This window comes from Lagenorhynchus albirostris, chromosome 1 (genome assembly GCF_949774975.1).
Source record: "Lagenorhynchus albirostris chromosome 1, mLagAlb1.1, whole genome shotgun sequence".
Classification (NCBI taxonomy): Eukaryota; Metazoa; Chordata; class Mammalia; order Artiodactyla; family Delphinidae; genus Lagenorhynchus; species Lagenorhynchus albirostris.
The window spans coordinates 183544491-183570399 of record NC_083095.1 but is presented as its reverse complement, the minus strand read 5'-3'; the positions used below and the strand labels follow the sequence as shown (position 1 = coordinate 183570399).

General features: G+C 37.8%; 1 pseudogene; it reads left to right on the top strand.

Annotated features, from left to right (window-relative positions):
* Nucleotides 1–21543, top strand: part of LOC132528839 (NADH-ubiquinone oxidoreductase chain 5-like) — a 94023-nt pseudogene extending 72480 nt beyond the window's left edge.
* The last annotated feature ends 4366 nt before the right edge of the window (nucleotides 21544–25909 follow it).

The following is a 25909-nucleotide window of genomic DNA, read 5'->3' as shown; positions in this document are numbered from 1 at the left end:
CCCAGAGATAAACCCACGCACATATGGGCACCTAATTTACTACAAAGGAGGCAAGAATATACAATGCAGAAAAGACAGCCTCTTCAATAAGTGGTGCTGGGAAAACTGGACAGCTAAATGTAAAAGAATGAAATTAGAAGACTACCTAACACCATACACAAAAATAAACTCCAAATTGATTAAAAATATAAATGTAAGACCAGACACTATACAACTCTCAGAGGAAAACATAGGAAAAACACTCTTTGACATAAACCACAGCAAGATCTTTTTTTAAAAATAAATAAATTTATTTCTTTATTGGCTGCATTGGGTCTTCATTGCTGCAAGTGGGCTTTCTCTAGTTGCAGCGAGTGGGGGCTACTCTTCGTAGCACGGGCTTCTCATTGTGGTGGCTTCTCTTGTTGCAAAGCATGGGCTCTAGGCACACGGGCTTCAGTAGTTGTGGCACGTGGGCTCTAGAGAGCAGGCTCAGTAGTTGTGCTCATGGGCTTAGTTGCTCCACGGCACGTGGGATCTTCCCGGACTAGGGCTTAACCCTGTGTCCCCTGCATTGGCAGGCGGATTCTTAACCACTGCACCACAAGGGAAGTCCAGCAAGATCTTTTTTGACCCACCTCCTACAGTAACAGAAATAAAAACAAAAATAAACAAATGGGACTTAATTAAACTTAGAAGCTTTTGCACAGCAAAGGAAACCATAAACAAGACAAAAAGACAACCCTCAGAATGGGAGAAAATATTTGCAAATGAAACAACAGACAAAGGATTAATCTCCAAAATATAAACACCTCATGAAGCTCAAACAAACAATCCAGTTAAAAAATGGGCAGAAGACCTAAATAGACATTTCACCAAGGAAGACATACAGATGGCCAAGAGGAACATGAAAAGATGCTCAACATCATTAATTATTAGAGAAATGCAAACCAAAACTATAATGAGGTATCACCTCACATTGGTCAGAATGGCCATTATCAAAAAATCTAGAAACAATAAATGTTAGAAAGGGTGTGGTGAAAAGGGAGCCCTCCTGCACTGTTGGTGGGAATGTAAATTGATACAACCACTAAGGAAAACAGTATGAAGGTTCCTTAAAAAGCTAAAAATAGACCCCAGCAATCCCACTCCTGGGCAAATACCCTGAGAAAACCATAATTCAAAAAGAGACATGGTATGGTACTGGCACAAAAACATAAACACAGATCAATGGAACAGGACAGAAAGCCCAGAGGTAAACCCACGCACATATGGGCACCTAATTTATGACAAAGGAGGCAGGAACATACAATGGAGAAAAGACAGCCTCTTCAATAAGTGGTGCTGGGAAAACTGGACAGCTACATGTAAAAGAATGAAATTAGAACACTCCCTAACACCATACACAAAAATAAACTCAAAATGGATAAAAGACCTAGATGTAAGGCCAGACACTATAAAACTCTTTGAGGAAAACATAGGCAGAACACTCTATGACATAAATCACAGCAAGATCCTTTTTGACCCACTTCCTAGAGAAATGGAAATAAAAACAAAAATAAACAAATGGGGCCTAATGAAACTTAAAAGCTTTTGCACAGCAAAGGAAACCATAAACAAGATGAAAAGACAACCCTCAGAATGGGAGAAAATATTTGCAAATGAAGCAACTGACAAAGGATTAATCTCCAAAATTGACAAGCAGCTCATGCAGCTCAATATCAAATAAACAAACAACCCAATCCAAAAATGGGCAGAAGACCTAAATAGACATTTCTCCAAAGAAGATATACAGAGTGCCAACAAACACATGAAAGAATGCTCAACATCATTAATCATGAGAGAAATGCAAATCAAAACTACAATGAGATATCATCTCACACCAGTCAGAATGGCCATCATCAAAAAATCTACAAACAATAAATGCTGGAGAGGGTGTGGAGAAAAGGGAACCCTCCTGCACTGTTGGTGGGAATGTAAATTGATACAGCCACTATGGCGAACAGTATGGAGGTTCCCTGAGAAACTAAAAATAGAACTACCATATGACCCAACAATCCCACTACTGGGCATATACCCTGAGAAAACCATAATTCAAAAAGAGTCATGTACCACAATGCTCAATGCAGCTCTATTTACAATAGCCAGGACATGGAAGTAACCTAAGTGTCCATCATCGGATGAATGGATAAAGAAGATGTGGCACATATATACATGGAATATTACTCAGCCATAAAAAGAAACGAAATTGAGTTATTTGTAGTGAGGTGGATGGACATAGAGTCTGTCATACAGAGTGAAGTAAGTCAGAAAGAGAAAAACAAATACCATCTGCTAACACATATATGTGGAATCTAAAAAAAAATGATCATGAAGAACCTGGGGCAGGACGGGAATAAAGACACAGACCTACTAGAGAATGGACTTGAGGACACGGGAAGAGGGAAGGGTAAGCTGGGACAGAGTGAGAGAATGGCACGGACATATATACACTACCAAATGTAAAATAGATAGCTAGTGGGAAGCAGGTACATAGCACAGGGAGATCAGCTCGGTGCTTTGTGACTGCCTAGAGGGGTGGGATAGGGAGGGTGGGAGGGAGGGAGACACAAGAGGGAAGAGATATGGGTATATACGTATATGTATAGCTGATTCACTTTGTTATAAAGCAGAAACTAACACACCATTGTAAAGCAATTATACTCCAATAAAGATGTTAAAAAATTTTTTTTTGAGAGACTAAAAACAAACAAACAAACAAGAGAAGTTACTGATGATGGCACTACCAGAGCCTGGGGACATGGGAGCCTCCAAATCCACGTAGTTTCCTCTAGCTTGCTTCTTGCCAGGCCCCCATTCCCTCAGATTCAGGGCCTGGATTTTAGGCATGTGACCCTGCACAAGTCAGATTTAGGCTGGCCATTCCTGGAGGAAGCTCCCAGATCCTGAAGACACTAGGGGTCTGCCTCAACCGGGCTTGGGGCAGGGAAAGCCTCCCAACCCATCCACGCATCTTGAGCCAGCCAGCTGCTCTGCCCTCATCCCTTTAAACCAGGGCCTGAATACTAGGCCAACAAGCCCCAGAGAGGCTGGAAGCTGACATAGACATGTGTGTTCTGAAAGGCAGGAGACTCCAAGAGACCCTTGGGTGTAAGGGAAGCCTGTTTCCTCAACCCACTCACATCCCTTAAGCTAACTGCAAGTTCTTCCCCGAACGCATCACGCTCTAGGGTCTCCATATCTGGTCTAGTAATGGTCAATCCATGCTCATAGTGACCCTCTTTATCTAGAAGGTATCCTCTGCCCTCAATCTCTGCTGTTGCCACAAACAAAACCCCAAGCCTCTATGTTTTGATTTGTTTATGGATAGAAAAATTAACATCCTCACTAAGTTAGATACCCATGTGGGTGAACTAAAAAACATCCCTAAGAAACTTACCAACATGACTGATGGACTCCCAATGGCAGGTGCAGCAGGGCTGAAGAGGTCAAACCCAAACCTGGGTATGCAAATACTGTGATTATGTGAGCGTTTGGCTTCAGGGTATAAATCCTATTTATATCCTGCTTTTTTTCCAACTAAAATAGTGTGTGTGTGTGTGTGTGTGTGTTTTCTCATTATATCTTCTGACTGGTCATTGCTACTCTGAAGGAATGCTACTGATTTTTTTTAAAGAAACTATTAAGAATGATGTTAGTTATTGATTTAAAATTGATATAATATTTATCAGGTTAAAGAAATATCTTTTTATTTCTTAGTGTACCCAAATATATAAAATCTAGAATGGGTGAAGCATCTTATTGAATTTCTTCTGTTTTTTTCTTAGTGATCCAGTAGATTTCCAGATTTTAACTTCTTACATTGGAGGAATGTATGTACTTGGTTATAGTAAATTCTGTTTTCATTAAGCTGTTATACATTTATTAAGCTGTTATATAGAAATGAAACTTTTTTTTCTGGGATACCTAGGGACAGAGTTCTGTGGAATACCAGTTGGGGACAAATTGGTCTATGGGTTACTTTTCTTGTTCTAACTTTGCCAGGTTTACTACCAAAGCTATGTTAACTTTATAGAATCTAGACATGAATAAAACTTTGTCAATATTTTGGTTTAATTATAAAATACTAAAATAACATATTTTTCATGATTATAAAACTACCACACGTTCATTACAGAACATTGGGAAAATACCAAAAATCAGAGAACAAAAATATTTGTCACCTATATGTATTCCCCAAATTAGAGATAATTGTGGTTAACATTCTAATCAATTTTAATTTATCTATATCTATATAGGTATCTACCTTAGATTTATGTATGTTCAGATATTTATAAAACTGAAATTATTGTGTGTATTGTGTACAGTTTTATGTTGTATTCTTTTCGCAGTGATTTATATTTTGGACACTTTACCATGTCATTAAATATTCTTTAAACATAAAAAAAAAGAGAGAGAGACATGTACCACAATGTTCATTGCAGCACTATTTACAATAGCCAGGACATGGAACCAACCTAAATGTCCATCGACAGATGAATGGATAAAGAAGATGTGGCACATATATACAATGGAGTATAACTCAGCCATAAAAAGAAACAAAATTGAGTTATTTGTAGTGAGGTGGATGGACCTAGAGTCTCTCATACAGAGTGAAGTAAGTCAAAAAGAGAAAAACAAATACTGTATGCTAACACATATATATGGAATCTTAAAATAAAAAATGGTGCTGATGAACCTAGTTGCAGGGCAGGAGTAAAGACGCAGACATAGAGAATGGACTTGAGGATATGGGGTGGGAGAAGGAAGCTGGGGCAAAGTGAGAGTAGCATCGACAGATATACACTACAGAATGTAAAATAGATAGCTAGTGGGAAGCAGCTGCATAGCACAGGAGATCAAGTCAATGCTCTGCAATGGCCCAGATGGGTGGGATAAGGAGGGAAGGAGGGAGGTTCAAGAGGGAGGGGATATGGGGACATATGTATGCATATGGCTGATTCACTTTGTTGTACGACAGAAACTAACAGTACTGTTAAGCAATTATACTCCAATAAAGATCTATTAAAAAAATATTCAGCTGTTGAGCACTTGAACTTCACACTGAACGTTTAGGGTAGTGATTCTAAGTGACATAGAGAGGGAGTCTTGTGATGTACTACAAGAATTTAAATTGCCTTTACTGACTTGTTTTGATGCCTTTGGAACATGGAATTTCAGTGGTGAAATTTGTACCTAATATGGTGACATTTTTACCTAATATGTTGATATCTGTACTAAATTTGTGTATTGAGAGTGTGAAAGTAAGGACAAAAGGATTCCCATGGAAGGGGCTGTAATCGTACAGCATATCCAAATTCACCATTTGGCCAAGGAATCATTCTTAGAGTTGTATATATATACCTGTATACTTATAAAAGTCAGGCTAAGCAGTCATATGGGGATATTTAGCACCTTTTCAAACTTAATGAGTGAATGCAATAAGGAAACTATGCAGCAACTTTAAGGGAACACAGTTTATATCAAGTTTACATCCGAGCCTTCCATAACTAGACCTTGTGATCCTCAGGTGGTTAGACTCCAGATCCTTTAGAACTCCCCTTGGAAGATGAGATTTAACATTTTAGCCTTAGACTAGCCTCAATTTCCAAAAAGCTCAACTTCTGGAAGGTAAAATCAGAAATAAATATGTATGGTTGACTCATTCATTCTCCCACTCACTTGTTCATTTATTCGTTGTATAGAGATGAATAATATACTATTTTTCTTCAAGGTGATTAAATTCTAGTGAGGGGGCAAAATAATAGAAATATAACAATATAGAAGGATAATAAAATGACAAATAAAATGAAAAAACGTAAGATGTTACTTAACGTGTTCTACGTGATCAAGGAGGCTTTTTTTTGATGGTGGCAATATTTGAGATCATTTTTGAAGAATGTGTGGAAATTTTCCAGGCTGTCATGTCTACAAGAACAGTTTTGACAGACAGAGAAGTATTTAGTGTAAATTAATTGTCAAGATGATACATTCTAAGAAATACAAATAGCTTGATTTGCATGGAATGCACAATGTTTGGTTGCCTTTGAATATGACTCTAAAGATATTTCTGGAAAAGTAAACATAAGTCAGATGATGAAGGCTATATAGTCATATATGCCAAAATAAAGGGCAATATTTTGTCTTCCTTCTTAAGAAGGAGATTTAATTAAAAAGACTTAAGCTGCGGAAAGGGTATTGAATAGGTGAAGTACATGGGACTTTTTATGGGGTAAAACTATTCTGCATGATACTATAATTGTGGGTATGTGACAGTATGCATTTGTCAAAACTCACTGACACAGATAGTGAACTTTAATGTATACAAATTAAAAAAATATTTAGGAGTTCAATGGATCTTAGGAGGGACTGCAGAATGTAACAAAACAATCTAACAAAGCAATCTAACTGTACTACAAATGTATGAAACAACCTCACTGAAAAGAGTAGGGAAAAGTTACTGACAGAGTTATTTAACTTTGGAAATGAGTGAGTCTCAAAAATCAAGGTAAAAGGAGCTATACAGAAGCACTGCACTGTAGTTGATAATGTTGATAAAGCGAGTAGGAGGTTACAGATACACAAAGGGAGAAGGCTAGCATGGTCCATAGATAATAGATTAGGATTGGAGATATCAGAAGGAACTCGTGTTCAGTTTAATTTGGATGCAGATGGTTACATACAGAAACATATATATATTTATGTGTATATATATGACTTGGTATATATACATTTTTTTCTCTTCTTTACCAGTGGAGAAGGTTATAACACTTTAGTAGGAATGAGCACGCCTAGCACCCAGATCTTGGTGTCTAATACCATTCTCCAGAAGAACCAAGATTTCTTGGAGAAATGGATGATTCCAGGAGTGAGGCAGAAAATATATAAGGTGAGCCTGGAGCATTACGTAGTGCCAGAAAATAAGTAGTGTTAAAAAAAATAAGCAAGGACACTGATGGACATATAATAAAGGGACACAGGAAACAAATGAAAGTTTCTATTAGCCAAGATACCTTAGAATTGACAATCAAGTGTCAAAATAAATGAATAAATAATTGAAAAATGATAACAGTATATACTGTGTGCTTTTATTTTTTTTTACAGTTCCTCTACATATCAATTAGAAGATATATACCTTTTGGCATATGAATTACCGTATTTGGTCTAAGTACTGGGGACTCTCCAAACACAATGATAGTAGTTGGGATAAAAAATCTAGAGGAAGACAGGAGAGTTAGGAAATGATGAACTTTGGGCTAATCAAATGAAATAATGTGTAGACAGAAGCACAAATTTTCCACTAAGAGATTACCATTGTCACCCAGTAGATTATCCTGAAATAACCAAACATATACTATATAATAAGAAAGATGTTCTTTCTTTTTTTTTTAAAATTATTTATTTATTTATTTATTTTTGTCTGCATTGGGTCTTTGTTGCTGTGCATGGGCTTTCTCTAGTTGTGGTAAGCGGGGGCTATTTTTCACTGCAGTGCGCAGGTTTCTCATTGCAGCCGCTTCTCTTGTTGCAGAGCACGGGCTCTAGGTGCACGGGTTTCAGTAGTTGTGGCTCGCGGGCTCTAGAGCACAGGCTCAGTAGTTGTGGCACACGGCTGAGTTGTTCAGCAGCATGTGGGATCTTCCCGGACCAGGGATCAAATCCATACCCCCTGCATTGTCAGGCAGATTCTTAATTACTGTGCCACCAGGGAAGTCTGAAAGATGTTATTTCTTAAAACAATTTTGGTGGAGAAAGCATAACTTGGAGGATTTATCTTGCTGAGGCTCTCAGGTTTTATTTTTCACTTAATCATTTTTAAGCATTTTTAGAGAATATTTGAAAGTTAGGAATTGACATTCTCTTCACTGTTACGGTGTTTTGTGAATTAGGGCTTTACTGCTGTTTATTGTAACTGTTATAACCATAGAATCCTTTATCTCATGTTCTATATCTTTCCACTCCTGTTATTTGTGTTCTCTTTCACTTTTCAGTCCATCCCAATGCAGCATCATTAGAGCATCTGGAACTATTGACTATCCTATGAGTTTGGGCTCTGAAACTAGAGCAGTCATCTATGAATCTCTGTTCAACCTCATACTAACCACGTAACCTTGGGAACGTTACTTAAACTCCATAGCCTCAGTTGCTTTGTCTGTAAAATGGACAGAATTACAGTGCCTACTACATGAAACTGTTTTAGCATTAAACAAGATGATGCACATAAAGTATTTCTTAACAGATATAAAGTAAGTGCTTAACAGATACTGGCTGTCAGTCTTAAACATCCTCAGCAATGGTCTTTGCTGGCCCATCTCCTCCTTTGTCTTCACTTCGCCTCTGTCCCATAAATAGCTCCTCTTCATTCTTAGGTTTCACTACTCATCATTTTACACATTCTTACTAGAAAAGTCTTTGCAGTCAACTTGCCTGCTGACTACTTACAAGTGTCTTATTGCAACCCTGGTATGGTTCTTCAGTATGAAGCCTTGTTTATTCAATTTTCACAGCATGTTTATTGGTTTTTCAAAGATAGAAACTACATCTTCATTTCTGCACTTCCCTGCAAAGCACTTCATGCCAAACTGGCTATTCAGAAGTGCTAAACTGATATTTATTGAATGAATAGGCCCATCAAACTCATTCCTTCCCTATTGTTTTCTCTCTAGCTTTTGTCTTTACTTTGGTTTATTGTTCTGGGTAAATTCTTAGGGGCAGACAGCTATTTCTGACTTAGTATTTTGTTACCTACACAGTTCAGAACCAGCCCAGGGTCCTTGATTGAAATGTAAGGATCTCAATAGAAGGATAATCTTAAGAAATATAAAGTGTTAATCAACTGAATAGGAAGGAAATGTGCAAGTAAAAAAAAATGGGAAAAAAAAGAAAAATGAATCAGAAAAAATAACTGATCCACCTTCTCCACCTGAATCTACAAATGATTAACATTACAATTCTTTCTCTTTATTTTAAAATGTTCACACAGAAAAATAGTAAGATGGTAAATCAACTTACTGACATATTGAGTCCCTGGCCAGAAAATTCATTCATCCATGGAGAATTTAGTAAGAATGAAACAGAATGATACCTCATACCTGAAAATTAAACCTTTCTTGCCCCTCATTTATTTCTGAATTCCTGCTTCAGCAGTTTTGGACTCCTAAGGCCAACATCCTACTGCACGTGTTTTCAGGTATTCCTGATACATCACCTGAGGGACATTGTGTCCTGACATCCTTGGCATTATTGTCTAAGGCAAAGAAATGAAAGTTAGGACTTCTTGCCAATAAGCTCGAAAATAAACTGAAAATGATGGCTTGGTCTTGGGTTTTAGGTTTTGGTGCCAAGTTTCAGAATCCAAACCAGTTTTGTAGCCAATTTCTAAACCTCTGAAAATTGGGGTCAATGGAAGGGCCTGAAACCAAAATGCTAATTCAGTTTCGGTCCACAGGGTCAAAGCTACACAGATAGACTAAAGGTAAAAACCCTCATCTGTATATTATTTTCCTACAGGAAAAATTAGTTTAATAATTAGTCATACAAAGTATGTCTCACTAACAATTTGATCTACTTAACAATGTAAGTTGTTTGAACTGACTGAACAATTTGATCTATTTAATCAAGTACTCCTTAAATCTTTAAAAATAATCTTCAAGAACAAAGCAGCCGGGACTTCCCTGGTGATACAGTGGTTAAGAATCTGCCTGCCAATGCAGGGGACACGGGTTCGAGCCCTGGTCCGGGAAGATCCCACATGCCGCTGAGCAACTAAGCCCGTGTGCCACAACTACTGAGCCTGCGCTCTGGAGCCTGTGAGCCACAACTAGTGAGCCCACGTGCCACAACTACTAAAGCTTGTGCGACTACAGCCCGTGCTCTGCAACAAGAGGAGCCACTGCAATGAGAAGCCCGCGCACTGCAACGAAGAGTAGCCCCCACTCGCCACAACTAGAGAAAGCCCACGCGCAGCAAAGACCCAACACAGCCATAAATAAACAAATAAATAAATAATTTTAAAAAGGAACAAAGCAGCCTTCTTTAGGAAGATACAAATATGCAATTTTTCTTTTAGTTGTAATTAAAAAAAAATTAAGTGTTATTATAAATAACGTTAAGCATATAGAAAAATTTAAACAATTTTACAGTGAACAATCAATATCTACTCCTTAGATTATACCAATAGCATTAAAATATATTTGCTTTATCATGACAATTTATATCCATCAATCAACCCATCTTTTTAATGCATTTTTTTTTTTTTTTTTTTTGCGGTACGCGGGCCTCTCACTGTTGTGGCCTCTCCCGTTGCGGAGCACAGGCTCCGGACACACAGGCTCAGCGGCCATGGCTCACAGGCCCAGCCGCTCCGCGGCATGTGGGATCTTCCCGGACCGGGGCACGAACCCGTGTCCCCTGCATCGGCAGGCGGACTCTCAACCACTGCACCACCAGGGAAGCCCTTTAATGCATTTTTGATTCAAATAATTTATAGACATTATTACAAATTCCCCTAAATACCTTAACATACATATCATTAATAAGAATTCCATAATTATTTGTAGTTTATTTTTTTCTTCTGAGGTAAAACTTATATACAATTGTGGAGAAAGACTGTCTCCTGCCATTTCAGTAAACCAAGGGTGTCGTGGCCACCAAGCCATCGGCCACTGCAGCTGCACCCTCACCCTCTGCCCCCCAGCGGGTGTGCCCTCAGGAGAATTCAGGACAGAGGAAAACACGATACTGGCCCTATAGTTAGTTAAGGTACATAGCAAAGGAATAATTTCAATGAGCCCAGACTCTTGCATCTTCCCATGTATAGAAAAGCACTAAAAATTTAATCTGAGATATCTGTTTTTTGTGATTAGCAGTAATCTTTTACCAAGATGTAAATTCAACTACATGTATTTCCATAGCCAAAAAAATAATGTATATACTGGCTCTTCCCTCCACCTCTTTGAAACAGTTCCTCAGAGCTATCTGAGAGGCTTCCATGCCAGGCTATAGTCCTCAGTAATGCCCCAAATAAAACATAATTCTCAACTTTTAGGTTGTGCATTTTTTTTCAGTGGACACAATAAAAAATCTTAAATGTACCCTTGATGAGTTTTGACAAATGCATACACCTGAACACAAACCCCTATCATAACATGGGGTATTACTATTACTCCAGATAATTCTGTTATGTCTTGTCATTTTTAATTAATAGAATTTTAAATGAATGTTCCATATTGATGGATCAGAACTTCTGCCCCTACTAACTTACGGAACTTTGTAAAAAAAAAATTCAGAAATTATTTTCCTAGGGACTTCACTGGTGGCGCAGTGGTTAAGAATCTGCCTGCCAATGCAGGGGACACGGGTTCGAGCCTTGGTCCGGGAAGATCCCACATGCTGCGGAGCAACTAAGCCCGTGCCCCACAACTACTGAGTCTGTGCACCACACCTACTGAAGCCCAAGCGCCTAGAGCCCATGCTTTGCCACAAGAGAAGCCACCATAATGAGAAGCCCGTGCACTGCAATGAAGAGTAGCCCCCGCTCACAGCAAGTAGAGAAAGCCCACACGCAGCAGCGAAGACCCAATGCACCCTAAATAAATAAATAAATAAATTTATTTTTAAAAAAAGAAAAGGCATTATTTTCCTAATCAGTAAATAACAGTAGCTGTGCTTGAGGAAGACAATATTGACAGGAAAGTGCAATTCACTCTCCTTGCTGCAAACAGAGAAAATGTAATTGAAAACAGTGGACAGTATCCTCTTTCCTGAAGAAAAATGCTTTATACCTGATAATCATCAAAGATGTATATATATATATATATATATATATATGGTACATATATACAATGGAATATTTCTCAGCCATAGAAAAGAATAAAATAATGCCATTTGCAGCAACATTGAAGGACCTAGAGATTATCATTCTAAGTGATGTAAGTCACACAGAGAGAGACAAACATCATATGATATCACTTATATGTGGAATGTAAAAAAATGATACAAATGAACTTATTTACAGAACAGAAACAGACTCACAGACATAGAAGACAAACTTATGGTTACCAAAGGGGAAAGGTGAGGGGGAGGGATAAATTAGGAGTTTGGGATTAACATATACTCACTACTACAGTAAGTCCCCTACATACAAACGAGTTCCATTCTGAGAGCGCGTTTGGAAGTCCAATTTGTTCGTAAGTCCAACAAAGTTAGCCTAGATACCCAACTAACACAATCAGCTATATAGTACTGTACTGTAATAGGTTTATAACACTTTTCACACAAATAATACATAAAAAACAAACACAAAAAATAAAACGTTTTTAATCTTACAGTACAGTACCTTGAAAAGTACAGTAGTACAGTACAACAGCTGGCATACAGGGGCTGGTAGCAGTACCAGTTTCATCACTGCTGCTTTTACACTTGCTTCCAGATAGCCTGGGCTTGAAATAAAGATACTGTACTGCTCTATTCTATACAGTATTGTACAGTAAGATACACAAAAGCACAACCACTTGTAGAGGATGCACGCATGTGACAATGTACGTCAGACACGTGAACTAACTTATATGACTGGACATGCAAACGCACGTTCGCATATTTGAAAGTTCACAACTTGAAGGTTTGTATGTAGGGAACTTACTGCATATATAAAATAGATAACCAACAAGGACCTACTATACAGCACAGGGAATTCTACTCAATATTCTGTAATAACCTATATGGGAAAATAATCTGAAAAAGAATGGCTATATGTATATGCATAACTGAATCACTTTGCTGCAACACCTGCAACTAACACAACATTGTAAATCAACTATACTCCAATATAAAATAAAAGTGAAATTTTTAAAAAAGAAGACAAAATATTGGCGATTCACTTAAAAAGTATTTTGTTTTGACCTTTGCTGATGAATTCAAAATTGAAAATATTACATTTCCTGAATTGTCAAAAAAAATTTTATGGATAATTCTCTGTAAACAGCCAGTCAATGATTTTATTTTGTTTGTTTATTTATTTATTTTTGGCCATGTTGGGTCTTTGTTGCTGCATGCACGCTTTCTCTAGTTGCAGTGAGCGGGGGTTACTCTTCGTTGCGGTGCGCGGGCTTCTCATTGTGGTGGCTTCTCTTGTTGAGGAGCATGGGCTCTATGTGCGTGGGCTTCAGTAGCTGTGGCGCACAGGCTCAGTAGCTGTGGCTCACAGGCTCTAGAGCACAGGATCAGTAGTTGTGGTACATGGGCTTGGTTGCTCCACGGCATGTGGGATCTTCCCGGACCAGGGCTCGAACCCATGTCCCCTGCATTGGCAGGTGGATACTTAACCACTGCACGCCCAGGGAAGTCCTCAATGTTTTTATACTAGTAAAATTATTATTATTATTATTTTTTTAACATCTTTATTGGGGTATAATTGCTTTACAATGGTGTGCTAGCTTCTGCTCTACAACAAAGTGAATCAGTCATACATAAACATATGTTCCCATATGTCTTCCCTCTTGCGTCTCCCTCCCTCCCACCCTCCCTATCCCACCCCTCCAGGCTGTCACAAAGCACCGAGCCGATATCCCTGTGCCATGCGGCTGCTTCCCACCAGCTATCTACCTTACTACGTTTGTTACTGTGTATATGCCCATGACTCTCTCTCGCCCTGTCACAGCTCACCCTTCCCCCTCCCCATAACCTCAAGTCCGTTCTCTAGGACGTCTGCGTCTTTATTCCTGCTTTACCCCTAGGTTCTTCATGACATTTTTTTCCTTAAATTCCATATATATGTTAGCATACGGTATTTGTCTTTTTCTTTCTGACTTACTTCACTCTGTATGACAGACTCTAGGTCTATCCAGCTCATTACAAATAGCTCAATTTCATTTCTTTTTATGGCTGAGTAATATTCCATTGTATATATGTGCCACATCTTCTTTATTCATTCATCCGATGATGGGCACTTAGGTTGCTTCCATCTCCGGGCTATTGTAAATAGAGCTGCGATGAACATTTTGGTACATGACTCTTTTTGAATTTTGGTTTTCTCAGGGTATATGCCCAGTAGTGGGATTGCTGGGTCATATGGTAGTTCTATTTGTAGTTTTTTAAGGAACCTCCATACTGTTCTCCATAGTGGCTGAACCAATTCACATTCCCACCAGCAGTGCAAGAGTGTTCCCTCTTCTCCACACCCTCTCCAGCATTTATTGTTTCTAGATTTTTTGATGATGGCCATTCTGACTGGTGTGAGATGATATCTCATTGTAGTTTTGATTTGCATTTCTCTAATGATTAATGATGTTGAGCATTCCTTCATGTGTTTGTTGGCAGTCTGTATATCTTCTTTGGAGAAATGTCTATTTAGGTCTTCTGCCCATTTTTGGATTGGGTTGTTTGTTTTCTTGTTATTGAGCTGCATGAGCTGCTTGTAAATTTTGGAGATTAATCCTTTGTCGGTTGCTTCCTTTGCAAATATTTTCTCCCATTCTGAGGGTTGTCTTTTGGTCTTGGTTATGGTTTCCTTTGCTGTGCAAAAGCTTTGAAGTTTCATTAGGTCCCATTTGTTTATTTTTGTTTTTATTTCCATTACTCTAGGAGGTGGGTCAGAAAGGATCTTGCTGTGATTTATGTCATAGAGTGTTCTGCCTATGTTTTCCTCTAAGAGTTTGATAGTTTCTGGCCTTACATTTAGGTTTTTAATCCATTTTGAGCTTATTTTTGTATATGGTGTTAGGGAGTGATCTAATCTCATACTTTTACATGTAGCTGTCCAGTTTTCCCAGCACCACTTATTGAAGAGGCTGTCCTTTCTCCACTGTACATTACTGCCACCTTTATCAAAGATAAGGTGTCCATATGTGCATGGGTTTATCTCTGGGCTTTCTATCCTGTTCCATTGATCTATCTTTCTGTTTTTGTGCCAGTACCATACCGTCTTGATAACTGTAGCTTTGTAGTATAGTACTAGTAAAATTATTGAAATAATATTAATCCATACACATATGTCAAAATAATTAGCCTTCATTAGATTTAGTTCAAATGCCAAAAATGTTACTGTGAAGATAAAGCCAAACACTTTTTACTAAAACCTCAAGTTTTAAATCAATTGGAAAGTAAAGTGCCTTGTTACTATATGGGTGTTAATTCTTACAAATTTTACTCAGTTTATTCAGACTTATGAATGGATAATTAAGGTTCTCAGACTTGGGGACTAGCCATTTAGGCATAAATTCTAGATTTCTTGAAGCTTATCTATTAATTAATGAAGACAGCATACCAATACTCAAATTTGTTTGAGTTTGTTATTGAGGTATCCTTTAAGAAACTAGGTGGGTTTTTCCTATGTCTAAAGAATGAGTTGAAGAGCAAGATTTTAAAGTTATCTATATTTACACATATTTAGAAATGTCTACAGATATCTATTTCTCCCCAAATCTCTGAATCACTAGACCACAAATATTAAATCCCTGCTCTTGCAATTGTAGCAAATGTGTATCTAAATGCTATAAATCTCTTCAATTATCCTTGAATTTACTATCTTTTTAAAATTATTATGACTTGCACTGTAGGAAGAAACCAAAAACACATATATCTTGGTATTATTTTCCCTGGCAGTAGGAGATGCCCCACAATAAAAGAAAGCCATACATAGAGAGGAGTCTCGAGAGAAAAAGGAAATTTTCCCCCTTAAAAATGTTCTATAGGGACTTCCCTGGTGGTGCAGTGGTTAAGAATCTGCCTGCCAATGCAGGGGACACTGGTTCGAGCCCTGGTCTGGGAATATCCCCCATACCGCCAAGCAACTAAGCCCGCAAGCCATAACTACTGAGCCCATTTGGCACAACTATTGAAACGCACATGCCTAGAGCCCATGCTCCGCAACAAGGGAAGCCACCACAATGAGAAGCCCGTGCACCGCAACAAAGAGTAGCCCCTGCTCACCACAACTAGAGAAAAGCCGGCATGCAGCAACGAAGACCCAACGCAGCCAAAAATAAATAAATAAATTTATTTTAAAAATGTTCTATAACTTAGACTCTCTTTATTAACCAGTACTTGGGAGTAGATTTTTTTGAAAAAAAATAAAAATATTGAAATTAGAGATTGAATAATTAATACGCTGACGTTATTCAAATGCACTTTTGTGAATAAACAGAAATTGCAAATATTCACTTAGTTCATCTCTTCCTCTGTAGTACACAGAGTTTCTTTGGGGCAAGCCTAAGTCCAGGGTTATCTTTTCTCAGATTTCAAGCTATTGATAATGTCTTCACTGAAAATTATAGGTCACCAAAATCAGCAATGAAAAGTTCCAGGGATGGTGAAACTGAACCTTGTCAATATATTCCATTTCACATTGGTTTTCAAAATTATGAAAGTTCTTTTTAGAGGACCTACCAATTTTAAGAATAAATTCCAAGAATTAAGTAGCTAAAATAAAAAGCTCCGTATTGCTCTCTTGTATGCAAGTAACATTTACTAAATTCTTCTCCAACATTTTCTATATTTGCCTCCCAGCCACATCCTCCTCAGCCTATTCCTTCTCCAAACACAAAGGGAAAAAGAGGCTGGATAGAAGTATCAGAACTGAATTATAGTATTTAAGAGCTGTTCAATAACTTTTAGTGTTCAATGTACATATTTTCACAATTTCTGGATCCACAGAGATAAGTTATTTTAAAATGTATCCTCTTGAATGTGAAGTTCAATGTAGATTTGGGATATAGATTTCATCTACCTCTTTATATAACATTTATGAACTTTAACTTAGCAGACAGTGACTCAATCACTATGCCCTGTAAATAAATACAAGCTGCTTCTTTTTTTTTTGTCTACATCGGGTCTTTGTTGTGGCACGCGGGATGTTTTGTTGTGGCATGTGGGCTCTTTGCTGAGGCGCACGGGCTTCTCTCTAGTTGTGGCGCGTGCGTTTTCTCTCTCTAGTTGTAGCATGTGGGCTTCTCTCTGGTTGTGGTGTGCGGGTTTTCTCTCTCTAGTTGTGGTGCGCGGGCTGCAGAGTGCGTGGGCTCTGTAGTTGTGGCACGTGGACTTAGTTGCCCCGCGGCATGTGGGATCTTAGTTCCCCGACCAACGATTGAACCCACATTACCTTCCTTGGAAGGTGGATTCTTTACCATTGGACCACCAGGGAAGTCGCTGCATGCTTCTCTTTCAAGTACTATGTTCAAATTTATAGACTACTTAGCTATTTAGTCTAATTTTACTATTTTAAAGCAACTCATTTCAGAATACCTCTATCCACTTGCCCACATTCATATCAGATAATTTTGCCAACAAATGTCTCTATCAAGCACAAGGGCAGAAATTAATCATTGAAATCAAGCTCAAGTGGCATGCTGGCCAAAAAGGTATCTCATTATATGTGTATAGAATATGGGACCAAAGGAATGTTCAGTATTATGCTGCAATCATTGTTCTTTTCTATCTCTAAGAATAAGACTAGATAGCTGAACAGTCTCCTATATGGCAACTCAAAATTTGGATGCATCCATCCACTCTGTGCATCTCAGTGTTTCCCTGTACCATTCTAAGCAGGAAAAACTAGGTAATTTCACAGATTATCTATAAGATTTCCCAAGTGTAGTGTACTTCAATGCATTTTCAATAACTGTGCTTTTAATTGCTGTATTATATAAACAGAACACCTGGGGAAGTGCCCTAGTATCAGCCAAGTACTTTAGAGAAAGTGGAAATCATTCTAAGTATTTCAACTGAGATAATTTAATTCAGGGAGCTGCTTACATAGGCATTTTTATTCAATCACAGAACTACCCACAAAGATTGAACATGACCTCAGAATCCTTGGATACACAGTACTCAGGGCAGCTACCACCAGTTAATTAGAGTTGGCACTGGATAAGCAGAATTTAAATTTCACACATATCTTTCTCATTTGTAAAATTTATTTTTTTCTTGTACTTTGCTAAAAGGTGTTGCCCCGTAAGTACTACTTACTGATCACAGAATAAACCCAACCCCTTTCTTTATTAAAGGTATGAAAACTTTTTAAAAAGTCTATCATACCTAATACATTTGCATTGTTCTAAATAAAACAGCTCTGTTTCTTCGCTCTCACTAGAAAAAAATATGATTGTGCAAGCCTTATTTGGTATATATATGCTAGCTTTGCTATTTGTTTCAACAGTTCATCATGGTGTTTGGAGACCTACTTCCATATACTCCTTTTAAGAACTCAGTCAATATAAAGACATTTGATTTGGTGTTAAGTTGTCATTTTTCCTTAAACGTTAAGCATGAAAAATCTTCATATTTCTGTAAGGGAAAGAAATAAGAAAAGAAGGAAAGAGGAAGAAAATAGGGGAAGAAAGAAAGAAAAGAGGAAGGTAGGAAGAAAGGAAGGAAGAAAAGGAAAGAAAGGAAGGAAGGAAGAAAGAAAGAAGGGAGGAGAGAGGGAGGGAGGGAGGGAGAAAACAACAGAATAAAAAGTGCTTCAAAGTCTCTTCTTTGGAAGAAGTTGTCTGTAATTAATAAAAATATAAATAAATAAGGATCAAAACATTATTCATTCAGTTAATACCTCTGAGTGGAGACCCTTCATTCCAAATGATAGAGACGTACGGCTAACAACAAAAAAGCTCTCACTGGGAGCTTCCATTCTTGTTAGGGGAGCCACATAAAAAATAGAAACACAAATAAAAATAACAGCGACCAATAAGTGTCAAGGAGAGAATCATAATGGGACGAAGTGATATATAGAGGCTAGGGGGAAGCACTAGGTTGGAGAGTCAGAGAATGTCCTTTGTGAGGATATGGCATCACTAGTCACCATTAGTCTTGAAAAATAAGAGCCAGAAGTACAGAAATGAGGGAGGAACGTTTCAGGCACAGCAGAGTTTGTGCAAAGGCCTGTGGCCAGCAGAGACTGGCTCAGGCTGGGAGTGACCAATGGGGGACAGCACCGAAGACCCAGTAAGAATTCCAACTGATATAAATGTGATGGTAACATCTTAAGGTGAGAGGTGTAATATGACTTGGGTTTTAAACATCTCTCTCTGGATATTTTATGGTGAAAGAGTGGTGTAATTTACCCTATTATTAGATCTATAGAAAAATATTCTGATCTTCTCCACAAATGCTAAAATGGAATTTGATGCATATTTTAAACATTTCTCAATTCATTTTTCTGGCATCTCATTATATTGCCAGAAGGTCAAGGACAAGGACTTCTATACTCCTCAGTCAGCCACATAGCACTCGTCATTGCAGCTATCCTTATCCAAACCCCTTGAAGTTACATAGGAGCTACCGCCTTAATAATTGCCCATGGCCTTACATCCTCCATATTATTCTGTTTAGCAAATTCAAACTACGAACGTATTCATAGCCGAACCATAATCCTAGCACGAGGCCTACAAATTTTTTTCCCACTAATAGCTACGTGATGACTATTAGCATGCCTAACAAACCTCGCCCTACCCCCTACCATTAACCTGATTGGAGAACTGCTCGTAATTATATCAACCTTCTCATGATCAAACCTCACTATCATCCTCATAGGAACAAATATTGTAATCACAGCCCTCTACTCCCTATACATACTAATCATAACACAACGCGGCAAACACACACACCATATTAACAACCTTACCCCTACTTTTACACGGGAGCATACCTTAATAGCCCTACACATTATACCCCTCCTACTCCTGTCACTAAACCCTAAAATCATTTTAGGACCTCTCTATTGTAAGTATAGTTTAAAAAAACCGTTAGTTTGTGAAACTAAAAACAGAAGACAAAAACTTCTTACTTACCGAAAAAGCATTGCAAGAACTGCTAATTCATGCCCCCCACACTTAACAATGTGGCTTTTTCAAGCTTTTAAAGGATAATAGTTATCCATTGGTCTTAGGAACCAAAAAATTGGTGCAACTCCAAATAAAAGTAATAAACTTATTTACTTCTTCCGCCCTACTCACACTACTCATACTGATCGCCCCCGTTATAGCATCTAGTACAAACTTCTACAAAAACAACAAGTACCAACATTATGTAAAAAATATAACCCTCTTTGCTTTCATCACCAGCCTGATCCCAATAATAATATTTATCCACACAAATCAAGAAATACTCATCTCAAACTGACACTGAATTACCATCCATACCCTTAAACTAACGCTCAGCTTTAAAATAGACTACTTTTCACTTATATTTATGCCTGTAGCACTATTCATTACATGGTCTATCATAGAATTTTCAATATGATACATGCACTCCGACCCTTACATCAACCAATTCTTCAAATATCTACTTATCTTCCTCATTACCATACTTATCCTCGTCACAGCTAATAACCTCTTCCAATTATTTATCGGATGAGAAGGAGTTGGAATCATATCTTCCCTATTAATTGGCTGATGATTCGGACGAACAGACGCTAATACAGCCGCTCTTCAAGCAATCCTATATAACCGTATCGGAGACATCGGATTCCTTCTATCCATAGCCTGATTCCTACATAATACAAATGCATGAGACTTACAACAAATCTTCACACTCAACCAAAATCCCCCAATCCTCCCTCTTATAGGACTCACATTAGCCGCAGCTGGAAAATCAGCCCAATTTGGTCTACACCCCTGACTACCCTCAGCAATAGAAGGTCCCACTCCAGTTTCAGCCCTACTCCATTCAAGCACAATAGTCGTAGCGGGAGTTTTCCTACTTATCCGCTTCTACCCTCTAACAGAAAATAACAAATTTATTCAAACAATAATACTTTCTCTAGGTGCCCTCACCACCCTATTCACAGCTATCTGTGCCTTAACCCAAAATGATATCAAAAAAATTATTGCTTTTTCCACCTCCAGTCAACTTGGCCTAATAATAGTGACATTGGGCCTCAACCAACCGCACCTAGCATTCCTGCACATTTGTACACATGCTTTCTTCAAAGCTATGTTATTCCTATGTTCCGGCTCCATAATCCACAATCTAAACAATGAACAAGACATTCGAAAGATAGGAGGACTATACAAAATCCTTCCCTTCACTACAACTGCCCTAATCATTGGCTGCTTCGCACCAACAGGAATACCATTTCTCACAGGATTCTACTCTAAAGACCTCATCATTGAAGCCGCCACTTCGTCTTATACCAACGCCTGAGCCCTACTACTAACACTAATCGCCACCTCCCTAACAGCTATTTACAGCACTCGCATTATTTTCTTTACTTTACTAGGACAACCTCGCTTCCCTCCTCTCATAAACATTAATGAGACTAACCCCATACTGATTAACCCCATTAAACGCCTATTAATTGGAGGCATCTTTGCCGGATTCATCCTCTCCAACAGCATACCCCCAATAACTACCCCTCTAATAACTATACCTTTATACCTAAAACTAACAGCCCTTATAGTAACAACTCTAGGCTTTATTCTCGCATTCGAAATTAACACCTACTCAAAAAACCTAAAATATCCCTATCCATCAGACTCTACTAAATTCTCTACCCTGCTAAGAGGTGTCTCCAACACTTCCCACAGTGCCTAAAATGTAATATATGCCCATCAATATTTGTTGAATAAGTGAAAAAAATTTCATATGCACAATTCCCGATGCTGCATATATCTTTCTTCAAAAACATGTGTAAGTCAAATTTCTTCCCCAAATCCAATCTCAAATGCATCTTTGCCAGTGATTTCCCGGCTTCTCTTGGTTGGAACAATTTGATTTATATTAGTTGACTTGGAATAAAATACATTGTTGTGAATTTTTCTGAAGAGTATTTAATTGAGAAGAAAGTTCCTTCAGTAATTATTTAAGCTGTGAGTTTTATTTTAAGTGCTTTTAGATCTCTGAAGTTTCCAGATCCAAGTATGGATAAACTATGCTATGTGTGTTGGGGGCCAGGGGGAGGAATGGGAAGGTTCTTTATATATTTATAAATATAAATATATTTATATAATGTATAAATATACAATATATAAATATATATTTATATAAGTATAAATTATATATTTATATATATATCAGATGTATATGGGTCATAATGTCTTACCACTGGCTTTATTCTTTTTCGAGTATAAAATATTTCTTACAAAATGTTACATATTCCGGTCTAACTGCATACACCCTCTTTGCTGTCAGCCTGCTTGAACATGTCCACATTCTCCATGAAGAATTCTAAGGTGAATTTAGGGAGATAAGGTGACTGAACTTAAAAAGTCTGCCATTCGTCTCCTATGTCAGGCTGTGCTCTTCTGGGGAGAGCTTGTGGGGTAGTTCTGTTCTCTTTTATTCCACACGATGTCACTCTGTCCCTGTCAAGGACACAATTACCTCCTGTTCCGTTTCTGAACTTCTTCCACTGGATTTTATGGAGGAGAAGCATTATATTTATTTTGAATCACAATAATGGGAAAAATACCAACATTCACTGTTAAATAGTATGGTAAAATTTCCTAATTGCCTCTCATTTCTTTCAAATTTCAAAACAGACAGAAGTGAAACATAAGTAGGAAGTATATTATTTTGCTTCCCCTGGCTACTTCACCAAATTAATAGACTTAAAAAGTAATATTCCCTGGCTATTGTAAATAGTGCTGCAATGAACATTGTGGTACACGTCTCTTTTTGAATTATGGTTTTCTCAGGGTATATGTCCAGTAGTGGGATTGCTGGATCATATGGTAGCTCTATTTTTAGTTTTTTAAGGAATCTCCATACTGTTCTCCATAGTGGCTGCACCAATTTACATTCCCACCAACAGTGCAAGAGGGTTCCCTTTTCTCCACAAATGCTGGAGAGGTCCAGCATTTATTGTTTGTAGATTTTTTGATGATGGCTATTCTGACCGGTGTGAGATGATACCTCATTGTAGTTTTGATTTGCATTTCTCTAATGATTAGTGATGTTGAGCATCCTTTCATGTGTTTGTTGGCAATCTGTATATCTTCTTTGGAGAAATGTCTATTTAGGTCTTCTGCCCATCTTTGGATTGGGTTATTTGTTTTTTTGATATTGAGCTGCATGAGCTGCTTGTATGTTTTGGAGATTAATCCTTTGTCAGTTGCTTCATTTACGAATATTTTCTCCAAATGTAAAATAGATAGCTAGTGGGAAGCAGCTGCATAGCACAGGGAGATCAGCCCGGTGCTTTGTGAGCACATAGAGGGATGGGATAGGGAGGGTGGGAGGGAGACACAAGAGGGAGGAGATATGGGGTTATATGTATACATAGAGATGATTCACTTTGTTATAAAGCAGAAACTAACACAACATTGTAAAGCAATTATACTCCAATAAAGATGTTAAAAAAAAAGTAATATTCCCCAAATCCATTTGCAACAACTTCATTACAGACATTCAGATATTTCATCTAATCTTTTCTTAGTGCATTTATTTAAATATGGCTTTATATTTAAATTTTTAGAATTTAACATACAGTTATATTTTAAAATATGCATATGTATTTTTATATAAAAACATATTACGGAATGATTTAGGAATTTGTTGAAAAATGCAAAAATAATTGCAAGACATAGTCTAATTGAATTAATGTTTTAAAAATAAGTAGGAGTTAGGGACAGAAGTGTGTTGTGTAGTAGAGCTTGCTGGAAGAATCTTTTGATAATGTTCCCCCTAGCTTTTTTTTTTTTTAATTAATTAATTAATTTATTTTTGGCTGTGTTGGGTCTTTGTTTCTGTGTGAGGGCTTTCTCTAGTTGCGGCAAGTGGGGGCCACTCTTCATCGTAGTGCGCGGGCCTCTCACCGTCGCTGCCTCTCTTGTTGCAGAGCACAAGCTCCAGGTGTGCAGGCTCAGTAGTTGTGGTGCACGGGCCTAGTTGCTCTGCGGCGTGTGGGATCTTCCCAGACCAGGGCTCGAACCCGTGTCACCTGCATTGGCACGCAGACTCTCAACCACTGCGCCACCAGGGAAGCCCCCCACTAGCTTTGTAGCTATAGAGGCACAAATCCCCTGATAAACTTTGACCATCACAGAGAGAAAATAATAAGCTATATGTTTGTCACTGCGATTGTAGTCACAGTGTACAACTATTCACAGCATCAGAGAGCAGAGTGGCATTATATCATTTGGATGGACTCTGGAGCCAAATGGTCTCAAATTTCAATTCCATCTTTGCACACTTGTCATCTCACCTCTTGGTACCTCAATTTCTTCATCTGTACTATCGGGATAATAATGGTACCTATTTTTAAGTCATTGCCAGTATTAGGTACTGGCATTAGGTGAATATATTATACATATAAATATATTATACGTATAAAATATCTTGATGAGTAGAGACAGGCCAGAATCTAAGAAGAAAAATTTTATTGTGGAGATATACACACTTGTACATGGTTTCAAAAAGCCAACCCTGCAAGTCAGCTAATGCTTGTCTAGATTTGATTAAGGATTTTAAAATAATAAAAAGAGGAGATTCAGAAGCAACAAAATATTTATCTTCAGATATTGTCTGGTCAACAGGCGAAAAGGGATTGGACTTGGTCTTGACAATGTGATTGGAAACTACAGGAGATAGCACAAAACAGTAGAATCTTGAGAACTACTGAGTTACCATTACTGGGGGTGTTCAGGTCTGAAAAATGCAACCACTTGGTGATAATGTTGAAGGAGACATTCAAATAGTATGCTTCTTGAAGTTATTTCAGTTTTTTTAAGTGTAGGATTCTATGCCTCAAAAGGAAGTACAGTGGAGCAGAAGAGATTGGCTCAGAGAGAGGAGTAGAATGGAAAGGTATTAAAATATATAAAGTCCAACCTCTGAATATTTTACAAACAACTATACACACCTCCTGATTACCTGGTAGAAAAACCCTTAACTTTTTATCTATATGTTAATATTTTTTCTCTCCAAAAGTTTGTAAGCAACTCAAAAACAGTTGTAAAGTCATTCCTTTCTACCATGGCAACAAGTCAAGTGATAACAACATGATAGAAATTAAATATATAACTGTTGAGTATAATTTATGAAATCAGATTATGGTTCAGTTCCCAGTAGCACAATGCCACTCCAGAAGGTGATAAGCAAAAGCACTGGAAATCCCAGATGTGAGAAAATTAGGAGTAGCACTTATAATCTCTTTTATGTGACTGTTTGAATTATGCAAGTGATTTATGAAAACATTTATATTAAAACTATTATAAATATTATGCTATATCATCTTCCAATTATTTTACTAGTATGCCTGTTTATTTGTATATACGTGTTTAAGAGTTTTTCTTGCATATAAATTAGGTTACACTATGGGTAATTTGCTGCATCTTTATCTTTTTATCACTCGTTTATTCAGTCATTTATTAGATAAACATTTAAGGAGGGCTCTTTAGGTCTCATGCTGATTGTGAGGCACAATGGTGACTAGGATATAATCGAGTAAATAGGAAACTCTAGGACAGCAGGACCAGTGAGCTGATAATATGGACTGCACAGCGACCTGTGGCAGCACGTAGAAATCTTGCCTTTGGTGATTAGAAAAATCTTCTTGGAGGAGGTCATGACTAAGTTGATATTACAAATGGAGGAGTTGTGGAAGATAAAACAGGGAGGGGTAAAGACATTACAATGCCAAAGAAAAAAAATATGTGAGAAAAAAATGAATAAAAAAGGGGACATGACATGTTAAAGAGCTATGAAAAATGTGCAGAGCCAATGACAAGTGAGAAGCGGGTAGACCATAAAGTGCTTTCAGTTCCCTGCTGAGGGCTACTCTGAGGGGTATGTAAGGTCACTGAGGGCTTTTGGCAGGTAGGTGACACCATCAAAAGTTTTGCATTTTACAAAGATCAATTTGGCTGTAGCTTGGAGAATGGATTGGGGCCTGGCAAAATGGAAATTATGGATACATTTAGGAAGTGGATGTAGCTCTCAGTCAAAGATAATGTTGGTA